General features: G+C 37.0%; 1 protein-coding gene across 1 annotated transcript in view; it reads left to right on the forward strand.

The window, feature by feature from the left end:
- Nucleotides 1-425: 425 nt before the first annotated feature.
- Nucleotides 426-18,272, forward strand: part of LOC128636604 (glutamate carboxypeptidase 2-like) — a 345,394-nt gene continuing 327,547 nt past the window's right edge. The window contains exon 1 of the mRNA XM_053689599.1: nucleotides 426-643. The gene's annotated coding sequence lies outside the window, so the exon portion shown is untranslated. The remainder of the gene's footprint in view (nucleotides 644-18,272) is intronic.

The following is an 18,272-nucleotide window of genomic DNA, read 5'->3' on the forward strand; positions in this document are numbered from 1 at the left end:
AACCCAGATCTTGTAGAGTTACAGAAAATACAGAAAAAAGTTGGTAGGTCATCATCAAAACACAGCCCCATGATAAGAGCTGCTATCAATAATCAGCTGCCCCAAGTGTTTGATGATAAACAGGTTCCATTTGTGTGGTTTGATTATAATCTATCCCAGATTAATTTAAGATTTCAGAACTTTGGATAAAAATAAATCCAAAATGTTGTTATAGTGCAATATTTATTAAAAAATATATATATTAATTAATTTCACTGTCATTTTAAGACACTTTTGTTTTGCTTTTATTAAGCTGCAAGTCCCTTGTATTATATTACTTTATTGCCAACAGCAATAAACTAAGAATATGAAGTCCCTTCCCTCTCCCTTCTCTTACACTGGGCTTCATATCCATCTCATTTTCTGTTATCACTGTTACAATTTAAACCTCCTTGAACTTTGGAGAAAAATTAACAACTTGTAACAACAATGAAGTCACAGACACATATTGCTTGAAGCAGAAGCTTTAAAGATTGAAACTGAGACTGGACGTCAGCAAGCAGCCTACTGAAAGTGTAACCGGATAGATATAATCTCAGGACATACTGAAGCCAAGAACCAGGATATTCAACAAGGACAGAACACTGTGTGATAACCTAAACAAGTAAGAAATCAAAATGTTTAAATGTCAAAGTTGTATAGCGTAAGCGAAGAAAAGACATTTGGATTATATTTTCTATTTAATGAATCTGTGTGTTTGCTTTTTATTATTTCTCCCTATAGGTAAAAATCAACTGATCTGTTCAGTGTAAGTTTAATGTTAGAAATAGCACTTAAAGGGACAGTCTATTCCAGAATTTTTATTGTTTAAAAATATATATAATCCTCTTATTACCCATCCCCTAGTTTTGCAGAACCAACACAGTTATATTAATATACGTTTTACCTCTGTGATTACCTTGTGTCTAAGCTTCTGCAGACTGTCTCAGTTATTTCAGTTCTTTTGACTAGACTCTGCCTTTAATCAGCCAAGTCCTATTTTGCGCTATTAGACTGTGTGGCCACTTACCTCCAGTACATGTTTTTACAATGTGGGATAAAAGTTATTTTTTTTTAATTTTTCAACACACTGGCAGTTGACATAGAAGTGTCAATTCAAATTCTTTAGAGAAACTTATCAACTGATTTATCAGCAAAAATCAATAGAAACATTTTTTTTCTAATGGATTGAAATTGACCCCTTAGTTGGTGTGAGTGCTGATGAGCTATGGATCGTTTGCTAGAAGTTTGTTTGTAGGTAATTAAATTTACAGGCATCCTACGATTCACACTGTGGTTCCCTTCCTGAAGGTACTGCTGCAAAAAACAAAAACAAACCTGCAATCACTTCTGTTTCTTGTTTACGGTTTCTAGCCTTGGGGTGACGGCCAATCAGAGGACTTGTTGCTGAAACTGTATTTTTGAAGCTTTGTGTGCTCACACATCTACGGGCCTATTTATTAAAGGTCTTGCGGACCTGATCCGACTGTGCGGATCAGGTCCGCAAGACCTCGCTGAATGTGGAGAGCAATACGCTCTCCGCATTTAACATTGCAGCAGCAGCTCACAAGAGCTGCTGGTGCAACGCCGCTCCCTGCTGACTCACAGCCAATTGGCCGCCAGCAGGGAGGTGTCAATCAACCCGATCGTACTCGATTGGGTTGATTTCCGGCGATTCCTGTCCGGCTCATCAGAACAGGCCGACAGGGTTATGGAGCAGTGGTCTAAAGACCGCTGCTTCATAACTGCTGTTTCTGGCGAGTCTGAAAACTCGGAGAAACACGGGCCCACAAGCTCCATTCGGAGCTTGATAAATGGGCCACCTAGGATGAAGTTTACACACTGCACAAGCCCACTAGCTCTTCTGTTCAGTAACTCTTCATCTACTTTGCAAGATGTAAAAGGACAGTATCAGGAGCACACTCACCTTTGAGAATAAAGCTTATACAGCCTCTGATTAGATTTCTCTACCAGAGCCTAGAAAATGAAATCAAGTATTTTATCAAGTGGTATAAGTGGTCTAAATGAAAGCATTTTTCTTATTATCTCAGGTATATTTACTTGTTCTATAGTAGCCCAATATCCTTTAAATGTTAACACTAGTTTTAATGTTCCTTTAAGTTGCATGCAGCAAAGGAATGAAATCCTGAAAGGTAATATTTAGACATTTATATGTATGTATTTCTGTGTTAAAGACTTTTGCAGCCATTTTTTTTCTAACACCTGAGACCTTATATGTTTGAGCCCGTATAACTTTTTTAAGCAATATTTTTTTTTAAATAATTTTTATTAGATGGTGTTTTTATGAGCGTAACTGTATTTTTTATGTATTTTTTATGCTTTGTGCAACTTTTTATTTGAGTGTAACAGTTTAACCAGAGCTCTGAGCCTGCACTAACCCGACACACATCAAATTCAATTGCGCTTGAGCATTTACTTTCACCTTGTCATACATTCACTACATCCAACTTGTGCAAACAGCCACGATAAACCCAATATTGCTGCAGGCCTGCAACAGCTAACGCACCACTCATAGGGGCCGATTTAACAAGCCCTATATTGAGCTAAATGTAACTGTTTCCGCGTGAGCCTTCAGGCTCGCCAGAAACAGGAGTTAAGAAGCAGAGGCCTTAAGACCACTGCTCCTTAACTCGTCCACCACTTCTGAGGCGGCGAAAAGCAATCCGCCCGATCGCATGCGATCTGGTTGATTGACACCCCCTGTTAGCGTCCTGATTGGCCTCAAATCTGCATGGGGCGGAATTGCACAAGCATTTCTTGCGAAATGTTTGTGCAGTGATAAATGTCGACAGCGTATGCTACAGCGGATCATGTCTATCCGCACATTGATGATAATTCAGCTCCATGATCTAGCCTACAATCAGCTGGTAGAATAACACACTTTTTATGAGCTGTTAGTGTCAATAAATAACATATTAAGATGAGCAAGTCTTCAAATGCTTAATCTTAAGAATCTGCAAAGCAAGCAGAAACTATTAAAAGCAACCAGAGTATAAGAAAGAAACCCTTTCAAATCTTACGCCTAAGAAAACAGTTTTAATCGTTCAACAATTGGCAAAGTTTAAGTAGGAAAAGAAAATGCTCTAAATGTGTTACAGCATTTTATTATTGCACTGTTGCTTGTATATAACTGTGATTAACCCGTGCAAAGGGGTTAATTTCATTGTGAAAAACATTGTAACCCTTTATGCAGCGTTTAAACACATAGGGCCAGATTACAAGTGACGCGTGTAAGCTTTATATGAATTGTAAACTTTGCTAGAAGTAATTTTTTTGCAAAACGCGTACCGATCATATTACAAGTTGAAAGTAATATGTTTGCATGCACGTGCTAACCAAATAGCACGACTGTGTTAACACATTCTACCCATAGAAGTCAATGAAGAGCTCAGAAGAAAATAACCTAACACCTATGGCTTACGTCCTAACCCACATATTTCACATTACAATGTTCTTAATCTTCACCTACAGAACAATGCAATTTTTTATTGTAAATACATATTTCTTTATATATCTGTATATACCTATACCTGTGTTTCTAGTCCTGTAGATATATTGGTAAAGATAGCTATTTACATTATCAGATATAAATATATATAGAAATATATATCTAATTATAAAAATTAAAAAAAATTCTATGTGAAGAACATAGCAATGTAAAATATGCGTAACGCTTACCCGACAAGCATAAAATGTGATTGTGCTCTCATGTTTACTCTCAACTTGTAATAAGCTTGCTATTTACTTTGTTTTGCTTGCACACAACAGTTAGCACGCCACTTGTAATCTAACCCATAGTTAAATGCAATGCCAGGAGGGGTAGACTGTGGGCGTGGCTGTGTTATGAGGGTGAGTGGACAGCCTGTGGACATATCTGGGCAGGCTGTGGCTCAAGCAGCCCTTAAAGCCAAGACAGGCTACGAGGGGAGGAAGCATGCTACATATCTCAGCCAATGACAATCTAACAGGATGTGTAAAGCAGTGATTTGCAACCTTTTTTTTTGCCGTGGCACACTTTTTTACATTACAAAATCCTGTGGCACATCACCATCCCAAATTTTTACAAAATCACACATTGTAGACTAATACAGGATATATATACACTCTCTCATTAATTTTTTCAATACTATCGTTTCACTTTTGCTTATATAGCTATCTTTATATGCACTTTAACTCCTGTTTCCGGCGAGCCTGGAGGCTCGCGCGGAAACAGGGGTATTTGGCCCCATTTCAGCCATGATAGATTGGCCCCTAAGGCCTCTATTTATCACAGGTCTTGCGGACCTGATCCGACATACGCTGTCAGCATTTATCATTGCACCAGCAGTTCTTGTGAACTGCTTGTGCAATGCAACCCCTGCAGATTTGCAGCCTATAGGCCGTTAGCATGGGGTGTCAAGCAACCCGATCGTATTCGATCGAGTTGATTTCTGTAAGAAGCCTCAGAGCAGGGGGACAAGTTAGGGAGCAGCGTCACCATACAGGAAGAGATTTGCCCCGTCTATTTTTTTTTTTCATTTCTTTGTGTGCTTTTATTGATCCTTATTGAGATCTGGAGAACAGATGTCAAATAGTGTGTCATAATGTCTAAATTGACAGCTCAGTTTAAATAACAGTCTATAATTTAAAAAAGATTGATTACAATTTGTGCGCATGTTTTGTTTCTAATGCAGTAAGTGAATATGCTCTTTATTCCACGTAAGAAAGATTAATTCCGAAAGAATGTACAATTTAAATCTCCAAATGAGTTATCTTAATTAATGTATCACTTCCTCTCGGTATTATTTGTTAAAATTAGTTCCTTAGCTTTTTTCCTAAAGAGCATACCTAAGGGACATGGAACACCTAATTACTATATACTTTGCTTAGTATTCTTTGTTTGAAAGCATAGCTAGGTAGGTTTAGGACCTGGCAGTTAGCTGTTTATTGGTGACTGCTCATTTATGTCTCTTTTCATCAGTTTACTGAAGTGTTCAGCTAGCCCCCAGTAGGGCATTGCTATTCCTTCAACAAAGGAGGCCAAGAGAATCATGCAGAATTCATCATATATTTAAATTTCAAAGTTGCTTAAAAATGTACGCTGTGTCTGAAGCCAAAAGTGGCTGAGTGCCAAAAGTAATAAGTGAATATAAATGGAAAAGAAGCACCTATAGCAGCACTCGCTTATAGAGGTGGAGGTAGGGACCCCATCATTAAAATATAACTTTTAATAACGATCAAAAAAATATAAAAATCCATAGGAGACGGATAACACAAACAACATACAGGCCTCTATTTAACAAAGTCTGGCGGACCTGATCCGACAGTGCGGATCAGGTCCGCCAGACCTCGCTGAATGCGGAGAGCAATACGATCTCCGTATTCAGCATTTCACCAGCAGCTCACAAGAGCTGCTGGTGCAACGCCGCCCCCTGCAGACTCGCGGCTGCCAGTAGGGGGTGTCAATCAACACAATCGTACTCGATCGGGTTGATTTCCGGCGATGTCTGTCCGCCTGCTCAGAGCCGGCGGACAGGATTATGGAGCAGCGGTCTTTGTGATTATGGAGCAAGCGGTCTGCTTCGTAACTGCTGTTTCTGGCGAGTCTGAAGACTCACCAGAAACACGGGTCGCCAAGCTCCTTTCAGAGCTTGATAGATAGGCCCCATAGTGTTAAAAACGGCACAGATGGATACCTACAAACAACAACCCAAAGAGTGATGATATCACTGGTAATTAAATACTGGGATTAATAGAGGGCCCCCTAATATTATATATGCACATATATTAGTCTATTAAGAGGACACTGTCCAAATATGTGAAAGGAGTAAATACCTCAATAGGTGGTGTCTATATATAGACCTTGAGTTACTGGCCTAATCCGAATGTGGAACCATTTTCACACAAATGGATATGTAAAACTGTATGAACAATTCAAAGACTAAAATAATTACATATAAAGCAAACAGGCCAGATAGATATACACATAGAGAAACCCAGTATAGTTAGCCTAATCCGAGTGTGGCACAAATTTCATACACACGGACAATACTAATATAACACTAAATTATATTTAAGGGAAAAGCCCAAAGCAAGTAGTACCAAGTGATTAGTATTATAATTTGGCTAAATTAACAGATCTATGTGGAATATATTTCACACATAGGGATTGTGTAATGAAGACAGCGGTCGCCTGATGTACATTTTGCCGTAGCTTTTTCAAAGGCGAACAGGATGTAGGGTTACCTACCCTTATATAGCATATAGTGGCCAATCAGAATTAGGTATTGAGCACACACCCCTATCTTAGCCTATCCGATAAAGTGATGAACCAATTGGTCCATCCAGTCACGTGAAAATGTCACGTGATTACAGAGGATGACATCAGTGATGACATCAGTGAGGGGGCATTTATAATGCAGGAATCACAGGACATGGATGTGTTAGATTACACAGTGAACATTGTCAGAGTTTATTGTGAAATAAATCCCATATTTAGTTATCACATAATAAACCACATAATCCTATGCTATAGCAAACACCTTATAGCAGTTTTGAACAAATAACACTGGTGTGAAAGTTACTCATATGATATATATGAAACCATACAGCATAGATTGCTGCAAATTTTAGGCAGGTATTATGACTGTAATCAACATACATTAAACGTGCATAAGTATTTATTTGTACATGGGAACATAATGTTATTTAACCAGTGTTTATATATGCATTTAATCAGACATATAAAAAAGTAGCACAATATATTGTTGGAGCCCAATATTGTATAGGGTCTATGATGTAAGTGATATCTGAAAATTATATATACGTCCAACAGTGTGGTAGTAACATAGGTAGCTTTTCATAGGAAAGCTCCAAAACCATTATTTTCATTCATGCCATTAGGTGTCATAGAATTGAGCCAAAATATCCATCGGCTTTAAGCCTGTAATAACAGGCAGGATGGTAAGTTTTACTGACGGTTTGGTGTTATGATGCTTAAGAAAATGTGTGGCTACTGTTGTTAAGGTTTTCCCATTATTGCTATCCTCAGTGTTATTTTTAATGTTGTTAATATTTTTACCCAGCCATGTGCGTACCTCTCTTGTTGTGATCCCCACATAGTATTTATTACAGTCACACTGTAAACAGTATATAACATTCTTGGTTCTGCAGTTAGCAACATCTGTCAATTTTTTGATAGCGTTTGGGAACGTCTGTATTTCTTTGCGGTTATTCATGTATTTACAGAATGAACAGGACCCATAGCCATGGGTTCCTGAGAAAGCTTTTTTCTGGTTCTTACATGTGAAGTGGCTTCTCACTAATTTGTTGCTAACAGTTGGAGCTATTTTCCAACTAACTGCCACATATTCCCCAACCTCATCTCTTGAGTCCTCATCAGCTCTGAGGATATCAGAATGTTTATTCAAAATATTTGTGATTTCTTTGTGTTTTTAATAAGTCGTTATAAACCTCACTTTCTGATCAAAACCAGTGGTTTTGTTTCTACTAACTAGTAGGTTTTCTCTGTTTGTGTGTAGCACTCTATGGAACACTTTTTTAATAACCTTACAAGTATAACCTCTGGTTTTAAGCTCTTAGTTCTTTTACTCGTAAGAAAAATGTGTTGAGGTCTGAGCAGTTCCTCCTCAGTCTCAGGAATGCCCGACAGGTATTGTCTTTTTAGTGTGCCATGAATGGCAACTGCTAAACTCAAGTATAGAGTTAGTGGTCATGGGTTTCCTTTAGAGATCTGATCTAATTCATCCAGGGTCATCTTTTGTTAATTTAACATCCCTGAATTAAAAAAACAAGCAGGTCTCCGGTACAGCAGCATGTACAACACACCAGTGCTCAACCCTTAAAAATCAGCACAGTATACGATAACAAGGACCCCACCTGTATCTCAATCACACAGGTGTTGGTTATCAATCAGCAAAAACATCAAAAATTTAGGCATGTATGTACAGTCTTATAACGGTCAACAGTAAAAGTCTCCCATTTTGAAAGACAAAAGTCCCATCCAGTTTAGGTCAATTAAAATGTAATTTTTTATTAAGCATTTGTAAAAAACAAACTTTTACAGACCTGGATCGAGTTCTTAGTGACAGTACTATGTACTTAAGTAAATACCTCCAATTCCCACTGTGGCGTCACTAGACGCGTTTCGCCGGAGCTTTCTCAATAGTGACTTACAGGATAGTCTAAACCGCTAACCTTTAAACACCCCTCTGATCACGTGACTACCATTCACAAAAACGGAAGCCTCGTTTCAGTACATGTCTTAACCAATAGTAAAAGGGACAGTATAGCTGCTCAACTGTTGCTAGGTAGAACTTTTGACCACATAGTTAAACTATTTCTATATTTATCGCAAAATTGTATTCACAATTCTATTTAGCAGAGTATATAACCAAATAGTATATAGAATCATTTAGAACAAACTGTACACTTTTATAACGGTAATTTTAAAAACTAAACTAGATATACAATTTAAAATTACACGAATAAGAGAGGAAGATAGAAAAAACGAGATATCAATGGACAATAATATATATCATGTATATATATATACTCTATCTTTAGGGCTGCAATGAGTATTCCTTACACAATTATGTTATATTGGTACATAAAATTTACTTCTCCAATATTTAACACTTTCTTTCAAGGATTTTAATATTTGTAATGGTTTTAATGGTGTGCTTCCGTAAGCTATGTTTTATTGTTTATCTCTTTTTATTTTCCTTTTATCCGGAGGAAATACATCCAGGAAATTAACTGTACCAATGATTGCACACCATACAGAAATAGCTCCAATTTAGATCTTAATTAAACAGCCCAAATTATAGATGATTTTTGTTTTTTTAGTTTATTTGATTTTTTGCTATTATCTGATGGCCAAGATAATTTATCATTTTTAAAGTTTTGATTATTTTTACCTTGTTTATCCCAAAAATAGGTCAACGTCCCATCTAGCATTTATACCATTAGGTTCTTTTGTTTGTAAGAAAAATATTCACTTAGGCCTAGATTTGGAGTTTGGCGGTAGCCGTGAAAACCAGCGTTAGAGGCTCCTAACGCTGGTTTTAGGCTACCGCCGGTATTTGGAGTCACTCAAAAAAGGGTCTAACGCTCACTTTTCAGCCGCGACTTTTCCATACCGTAGATCCCCTTACGTCATTTGCGTATCCTATCTTTTCAATGGGATCTTCCTAACTCTGGTATTTAGAGTCGTGTTTGAAGTGAGCGTTAGAAATCTAAAGACAAAACTCCAGCCGCAGAAAAAAGTCAGTAGTTAAGAGCTTTCTGGGCTAACGCCGGTTTATAAAGCTCTTAACTACTGTGCTCTAAAGTACACTAACACCCATAAACTACCTATGTACCCCTAAACCGAGGTCCCCCCACATCGCCGCCACTCGATTAAATTTTTTTAACCCATAATCTGCCGACCGCCACCTACGTTATACTTATGTACCCCTAATCTGCTGCCCCTAACACCGCCGACCCCTGTATTATATTTACTAACCCCTAACCTGCCCCCCACAACGTCGCCGCCAGCTACCTACAATAATTAACCCCTAATCTGCCGACCGCAAAGCGCCGCCACCTACATTATAGCTATGTACCCCTAATCTGCTGCCCCTAACACCGCCGACCCCTATATTATATTTATTAACCCCTAATCTGCCGCACTCAACGTCGCCTCCACCTGCCTATACTTATTAACCCCTAATCTGCCGACCGGACCGCACCGCTATTATAATAAAGTTATTAACCCCTAATCCGCCTCACTAACCCTATAATAAATAGTATTAACCCCTAATCTGCCCTTCCTAACATCGCCGACACCTAACTTCAAACATTAACCCCTAATCTGCCGACCGGAGCTCACCGCTATTCTAATAAATGTATTAACCCCTAAAGCTAAGTCTAACCCTAACACTAACACCCCCCTAAGTTAAATATAATTTAAATCTAACGAAATTAATTAACTCTTATTAAATAAATTATTCCTATTTAAAGCTAAATACTTACCTGTAAAATAAATCCTAATATAGCTACAATATAAATTATAATTATATTATAGCTATTTTAGGATTAATATTTATTTTACAGGTAACTTTGTATTTATTTTAACCAGGTACAATAGCTATTAAATAGTTAAGAACTATTTAATAGCTACCAAGTTAAAATAATTACAAAATTACCTGTAAAATAAATCCTAACCTAAGTTACAATTAAACCTAACACTACACTATCAATTAAATTAATTAAATACAATACCTACAATTACCTACAATTAAACCTAACACTACACTATCAATAAATTAATTAAATACAATACCTACAAATAACTACAATGAAATAAACTAACTAAAGTACAAAAAATAAAAAATAACTAAGTTACAAAAAAATAAAAAAATATTTACAAACATAAGAAAAATCTTACAATTTTAAACTAATTACACCTACTCTAAGCCCCCTAATAAAATAACAAAGCCCCCCAAAATAAAAAAATGCCCTACCCTATTCTAAATTACTAAAGTTCAAAGCTCTTTTACCTTACCAGCCCTGAACAGGGCCCTTTGCGGGGCATGCCCTAAGAAGTTCAGCTCTTTTGCCTGTAAAAAAAACCATACAATACCCCCCCCAACATTACAACCCACCACCCACATACCCCTAATCTAACCCAAACCCCCCTTAAATAAACCTAACACTAAGCCCCTGAAGATCTTCCTACCTTATCTTCACCATACCAGGTTCAACGATCGATCCAGAAGAGCTCCTCCGATGTCCTGATCCAAGCCCAAGCGGGGGGCTGAAGAGGTCCATTATCCGGCTGAAGTCATCATCCAAGCGGGAGCTGAAGAGGTCCATGATCCGGCTGAAGTCTTCATCCAAGCGGGAGCTGAAGAGGTCCATGATCCGGATGAAGTCTTCTATCAACGGCATCTTAAATCTTCTTTCTTCGGGAGCCATCATCTTCCATCCGACGCAGAACATCCTCTTCTCCCGACGCCTACTAGCCGAATGACGGTTCCTTTAAATGACGTCATCCAAGATGGCGTCCCTCGAATTCCGATTGGCTGATAGGATTCTATCAGCTAATCGGAATTAAGGTAGGAATATTCTGATTGGCTGATGGAATCAGCCAATCAGAATCAAGTTCAATCCGATTGGCTGATCCAATCAGCCAATCAGATTGAGCTCGCATTCTATTGGCTGATCGGAACAGCCAATAGAATGCGAGCTCAATCTGATTGCCTGATTGAATCAGCCAATCGGATTGAACTTGATTCTAATTGGCTGATTCCATCAGCCAATCAGAATATTCCTACCTTAATTCCGATTGGCTGATTGAATCCTATCAGCCAATCGGAATTCGAGGGACGCCATCTTGGATGACATCATTTAAAGGAACCGTCATTCGGCTAGTAGGCGTCGGGAGAAGAGGATGTTCCGCGTCGGATGGAAGATGATGGCTCCCGAAGAAAGAAGAAGAGAAAGGTAAAAGAGCTTTGAACTTTAGAAATTTAGAATAGAGTAGGGCATTTTTTTATTAGGGGGCTTAGAGTAGGTGTAATTAGTTTAACATTGTTGTAATATTTTTCTAATGTTTGTAAATATTTTTTTATTTTTTGTACCTTAGTTCTTTTTTATTTTTTGTACTTTAGTTAGTTTATTTCATTGTATTTATTTGTAGGAATTGTATTTAATTTATTTATTGATAGTGTAGTGTTAGGTTTAATTGTAGATAATTATTGGTATTTTATTTAATTTATTTATTGATAGTGTAGTGTTAGGTTTAATTGTAACTTAGGTTAGGATTTATTTTACAGGTAATTTTGTAATTATTTTAACTAGGTAGCTATTAAATAGTTATTAACTATTTAATAGCTATTGTACCTGGTTAAAATAAATACAAAGTTACCTGTAAAATAAATATTAATCCTAAAATAGCTATAATATAATTATAATTTATATTGTAGCTATATTAGGATTTATTTTACAGGTAAGTATTTAGCTTTAAATAGGAATCATTTATTTAATAAGAGTTAATTAATTTCGTTAGATTTAAATTATATTTAACTTAGGGGGGTGTTAGTGTTAGGGTTAGACTTAGCTTTAGGGGTTAATACATTTATTAGAATAGCGGCGAGATTAGGTCGGCAGATTAGGGGTTAATAATTGAAGTTAGGTGTCGGCGATGTTAGGGAGGGCAGATTAGGGGTTAATACTATTTATTATAGGGTTAGTGAGGCGGATTAGGGGTTAATAACTTTATAATAATAGCGGTGCGGTCCGCTCGGCAGATTAGGGGTTAATAAGTGTAGGCAGGTGGAGGCGACGTTGTGGGGGGCAGATTAGGGGTTAATAAATATAATATAGGGGTCGGCGGTGTTAGGGGCAGCAGATTAGGGGTACATAGGGATAATGTAAGTAGCGACGGTTTATGGAGCGGCAGATTAGGGGTTAATAATAATATGCAGGGGTCAGCGATAGCGGGGGAGGCAGATTAGGGGTCAATAAGTGTAAGGCTAGGGGTGCTTAGAGTCGGGGTACATGTTAGAGTGTTAGGTGCAGACGTAGGAAGTGTTTCCCCAAAGCAAACAATGGGCTGCGTTAGGAGCTGAAAGCGGCTTTTTTGCAGGTGTTAGGTTTTTTTTCAGCTCAAACAGCCCCATTGTTTCCTATGGGGGAATCGTGCACAAGCACGTTTTTGAGGCTGGCCGCGTCCGTAAGCAACTCTGGTATTGAGAGTTGCAGTGGCGTTAAATATGCTGTACACTCCTTTTTAGGAGCCTAACGCAGCCATTCTGTGGACTCTCAATACCAGAGTTATTTTAAAGGTGCGGCCAGAAAAAAGCCAGCGTTAGCTACGCGGGTCCTTACTGACAAAACTCTAAATCTAGCCGTTAGTCTCCTTAAATAATAGATTTTTAAACCTATTACCTCCTCTTTTAGAGTTATGTATAAAATCTATTGCCTGTATCTGGAAGACTGCTTCAGGGTTAGGATGCATGTTGAAATGTTTTGCTACCCTAGTTCTAGGTGGGTCAGCCTGTATATCATTAATATGTTCTCTGGCTCTGTCTTTTAACATACGGCCGGAGCACCCTACATACTGTTTATTACATAAAGAACATGTGATAAGATATACTATAAATTTTGATGTACAGTCTAAACGATATCTAATCTGGTAAGTCTTTTGTGTGTTTGTAGAGATAAAAGAATCCCCTGTCTTTATATATTTACATGTTAAACATGGATGATGTCCACACTTAAAACATCCCTTTTTACTAAGCCAGTGTTCCTTTGTAAGTTTTTTGTCCGATTCTGTATATACATATTCAATCAATCTGTCTCCTAATGTAGGAGATCTTCTAGCTATATAACGACAGCCTTCAGACATAATTTCATTAAGTTTAGTGTCTGTAATATGTTTAGGTTATTTTTTATTATTTTTTTAATTTTTGTAAACTGTTTGCTATATGTAGTAATGAAATTAATTCCTTTTTGTTTATTTGATTCCTGTTTTCTATAGTTTGAGTTATTTTTATTTTTAGTTTTCAATAGTGATTTTCTATTTATATCTCGTACTTGTTTTTGAGTCCTTTTGAGCTTATTGATATCATATCCCCTGTCCACTAGTCTTGCTATCAATTCATCTGAGTGTTTGTCATATGCTTGTACTGTTGAACAATTTCGTCAATTACGTATCAACTGACCCTTTGGTATTCCTGTTTTGATGTGTGTTGTATGGCTAGAATCTGCACGTAAAATTGTATTTCCAGTTATTTCCTTCCTATATAACTCTGTAACTATCCTTTTCTGGGTCTCATCTGATGATAAACTAATATCTAGGTACTTTATAGTCTTCTTCTGATATTCCCAAGTAAATTTAAGGTTATAGTCATCGTTGTTTAAATATGCGAGGAATTCCTGTGCTATTTCTTGTCCTCCTCTCCATATAAACAAAAAATTGTCTATATACCTAGTATACATAACAATATGACATAAAAAAGGATTATTGATAGAAAAAATATATTGTGATTCAAACCAGCCTAAAATTTTTTTGCCCCCATCGCCATGCCACATTGTTGCATAAAGTATTCACCATTGAATTGAAAAAAGTTATTCGTTAATAGAAAGCTTAACACCTCTACAATGTAGTCTATCAAACCCTCTGGATATGTACTATATATGCCAAGAATATATCTTACAGCTTTTAAGCCTAATTCATGCGGTATGCATGAGTATAAGGAGCTGACATCTACAGTCAGCCACGCCTGCTCAGATCCCCAACTTTCTTTCTTCAACTTATTCAATAAGTGAGTTGTATCCCTCAGGAAACCAGGGAGCTGAAAAACACATGGCTGAAGCAGATTGTCAACCCATTCACCCAGATGTTCCAACAGTGAGCCGACCCCAGACACTATTGGCCTGCCCGGGGGGGCATAAGGATCTTTATGTATTTTTGGTACCATTCGGAAGTATGGTACCACAGGATGTTCTTGTAATAAGTAGTCACCTAGGTCCCTATCTAGGATACCTAAATGTATACCCTCATCAATTAAATTAATTAACGTCTGTTTTACTCTGTCAGTAGGATTGTATTGTAATTTTTTGTATGTTATTTCATCACTTAACTGTCTTTGTGCTTCTAAATAATAATCTGATTTATTTTGTATTATTATTGAGCCTTCCTTATCTGCTTGGGTGATCATTATTTTATTGTTAGAGACTAATTTTTCTAGAGCTTGTTTTTCCTTTCTCGTCAAGTTGTGATTACCATGACTGTTCCCATTTTTTCTCACATGCTCCTTAAGATTGGCTAGATCTTTATATACTTTTCCTTGGAACATTTCAATTACTTTGTCCCTACTGTTTATCGGATAAAAATTACTTTTGGTTTTTAAAGAACTATTTACTTTTTTGTGTACATGCCAGTCCTCTATTATTCTACCAGATTCTGTTTGTAATTCTAATAGGGAATGGGCAGTACACAGATCTTCAAATCTCAAATTGTGATTTATTAAATTGAATGAGTCGTGGACTTCTCTATTAAGAGAATATATTTGTGTTTGTTCTTGGTTTCTTTCTATGTAAAAAAAATGCTTTTTAAGGACTATCTTTCTAAAAAAATTATTTACGTCCACAATAGTATCAAAAAAGTTGAATTCTGAGGTTGGTGAGAAACCTAGACCCTTCTTCAGTAAGTCCTTTTCTGTTTCTTCTAGATGATAACTAGATAAATTTATTATAGTCCGTATTTCTTCTTGTTCTAATTTTTGTTCCGTAGGACTAGCTGATATCTGTTTGTTATGTTCTCCTCTTCCTCTACTGGTACATGTCCCCCCTCTAATTTGTCGTTTTTTTGACTGTTCTTCGTTGTCTGTTTCATCCATTATCTCACTTATTGCTAGAGATGTTGAATCCAATGATCTCACTATGGGTGTAGATGCTGAATGTGCACCTGATATATTAGACTCAGAAAAGCTGACTTTTTTATGATATGAATGTCCTCCTTGTTTATTACGATTTCTCTTGTTCTGTTTGTTCTGATTCTTATTCTTTTTGCCAATATTGGACTGTTGATCTTGATGCTGCAGGTCTCTTTTCTGACCCTTATCACCACTCTGTCTCCCTGTTTGGTCATCTTTTTTCCTCGGTGTCGACGACCTCCTAATAGCTTGGGTCCAACTGTAGACGACTTTGAGTGAGTAATCTTTTTCATCCCTCGCAAATTTGCTGTTTTTGCGGGTGATTATTTATTTTCCAAGTCCTGCAATTCATTGCCCAGTTGTTCGTCATACTCCACATAGTTAGGCTCATGGATGTATTCTTTTAGTTGTAATTGTAAGATTTTGATTTCTTCGAGGGCTATATTTCTTTTCTTATGTTTTTGTTTCAATAGCTGTGACATTAATTTCATAGAGCATTCTGTAAGTGTGGTATTCAATTCCAACATAAAATCCTCTTCGTCTCTGTCTGTTGTCGGAAATTTCTTCATCCGCAGCCCTCTGGGTATGATTTGTTGTTTAATGTATTTGTCTAGATATACTATCTCATACCATGCCTTTAGTTCAATGATTCTCAATTTTTCCATCTTAAAAAACATCAGACCTAGATGGTTAGTGGTCTGTATTACTGGGAGATCGGAGGTATTACTAGTTATTCCTCTCTTATTCGTGTAATTTTAAATTGTATATCTAGTTTAGTTTTTAAAATTACCATTATAAAAGTGTACAGTTTGTTCTAAACGATTCTATATACTATTTGGTTATATACTCTGCTAAATAGAATTGTGAATACAATGTTGCGATAAATATAGAAATAGTTTAACTATGTGGTCAATAGTTCTACCTAGCAACAGTTGAGCATCTATACTGTCCCTTTTACTATTGGTTAAGACATGTACTGAAACAAGGCTTCCGTTTTTGTGAATGGTAGTCACGTGATCAGAGGGGTGTTTAGAGGTTAGCGGTTTAGACTATCCTGTAAGTCACTATTGAGAAAGCTCCGGCGAAATGCGTCTAGTGACGCCACAGTGGGAATCGTAGGTATTTACTTAAGCACATAGTGCTGTCACTTAGAACTCGATCCAGGTCTGTAAAAGTTTGTTTTTTACAAATGCTTAATAAAAAGTTAAATTTTAATTGACCTAAACTGGATGGGACTTTTGTCTTTCAAAATGGGAGACTTTCACTGTTGACCGTTATAAGACTGTACATACACGCCAAACTTTTTGATGTTTTTATCCCGGAATTCAACTTCATTTGGACTAATAAAGTAAATCAATTTTAAATTTAAGTCATTAGAGTTCAGAATGTCCAAAAACTCTTTAAATAAATGTTTGCTGCCTTTCCATAGAATCAGCAGGTCATCTATGTAATGCAGCTATAATATTACATTATCAGTATATTTCGTAAGTTGGTCATTGAATACCATTTCCTGTTCATACCAACCTAGATAGATGTTAGGTTGGGGTGCACGAGGAGCTCATGGCTGCTCTCTGAGTCTGCAAAAAGAGTCTGTCATTGAAAACAAAGAAATTGTGTTTCAATATGAATTCAAGAAGTTTAACAATGAAGCTGTTTCTGTCCTGTTTCTCTTGTGCTTCCATATTAAGAAAGAATTGTAGAGCTTCACACCCTTTTTCATGTCTAATAGAGATATACAAAGATTCGACATCACATGTGATTAGTAGTGTGTCTGTTTCAACAATTAGGTCCTCTAGTTTACTTAGTACATCCATAGTATCCCTTACTTATGAGGGTAAGGTTAATACTATGGATCTGAGGCTTAGATCAAGGAATTTACTCGCTGGTTCACATAAGCTCTCTATGCTAGAGACGATTGGGAATCCTGGTAGTTTTTCAGATATTTGGTAATAAATAGAATGTGGATATTTTAGCATGTTTAACAGTTAAAAATGTCAATTTTTTCTGTAATACAACCTTCTAATTTAGCATGGTTAATAAGATTATGGTACTGATTTGTAAATACCGTAAGGGGATTGGAGAATAATGGTTTATAACAAAGTTTGTCATTAAGCTGTCTGATAGCCTCTTTAATGTACATTTCTTTCTCCCAAATGATGACATTACCCCCCTTGTCCGTTGGTGTCAGCACAACATCATCCTAGCTTTGGATTTTCCCTAGGGCTGCCCTTTCCTCCTTAGTTAAGTTGTCAATAGGTGTTAGCTAAGTTAAGCAGTTCACTTGTTACTACTTTTAAAAAAGCCTCGATAAGAGGATATTTTTGGGGTGGCATACATTTGGACTTTTTATTAAGTACCCTGTCCAAATTGTGATCAGTAAAGTTAACTGTACCACTCCTGGTTTCTTCTAAGAGATCATATAGTATATTGAGTGTGTGTTGGTCAGTACAGTCAGTATTTTCATGTTTACAGTCAATTTTTTAGAGTTAATTTACGACAAAAAGATTTAAGTCCTTTATTAGTGAGAACTGATCAAGGGTAGGGGTAGGGGAGAAGGATAGTCCTTTAGAGAGAACACAAATATGATTTGGTGATAGTACTCTCTTTGAAAGATTAATTATCTATATGTTCTCATTACTCGAGTTTACCACCTTGGTCTCCAGGACCAGTCCTCCCATCTCCTGTGCTGGTTGTTTGACCTGTAGCCACACCTCGTTCTGTCTCTGAGTGATCTCTCCCCTTCCCTCCTCCCTCCTTGTCCTTCTCCTGTTTGTCTGTTTATAGGTGCTTTTTTGGTTACTGTATTTC

The sequence above is a fragment of the Bombina bombina genome, chromosome 1 (genome assembly GCF_027579735.1).
Source record: "Bombina bombina isolate aBomBom1 chromosome 1, aBomBom1.pri, whole genome shotgun sequence".
Lineage (NCBI taxonomy): Eukaryota > Metazoa > Chordata > Amphibia > Anura > Bombinatoridae > Bombina > Bombina bombina.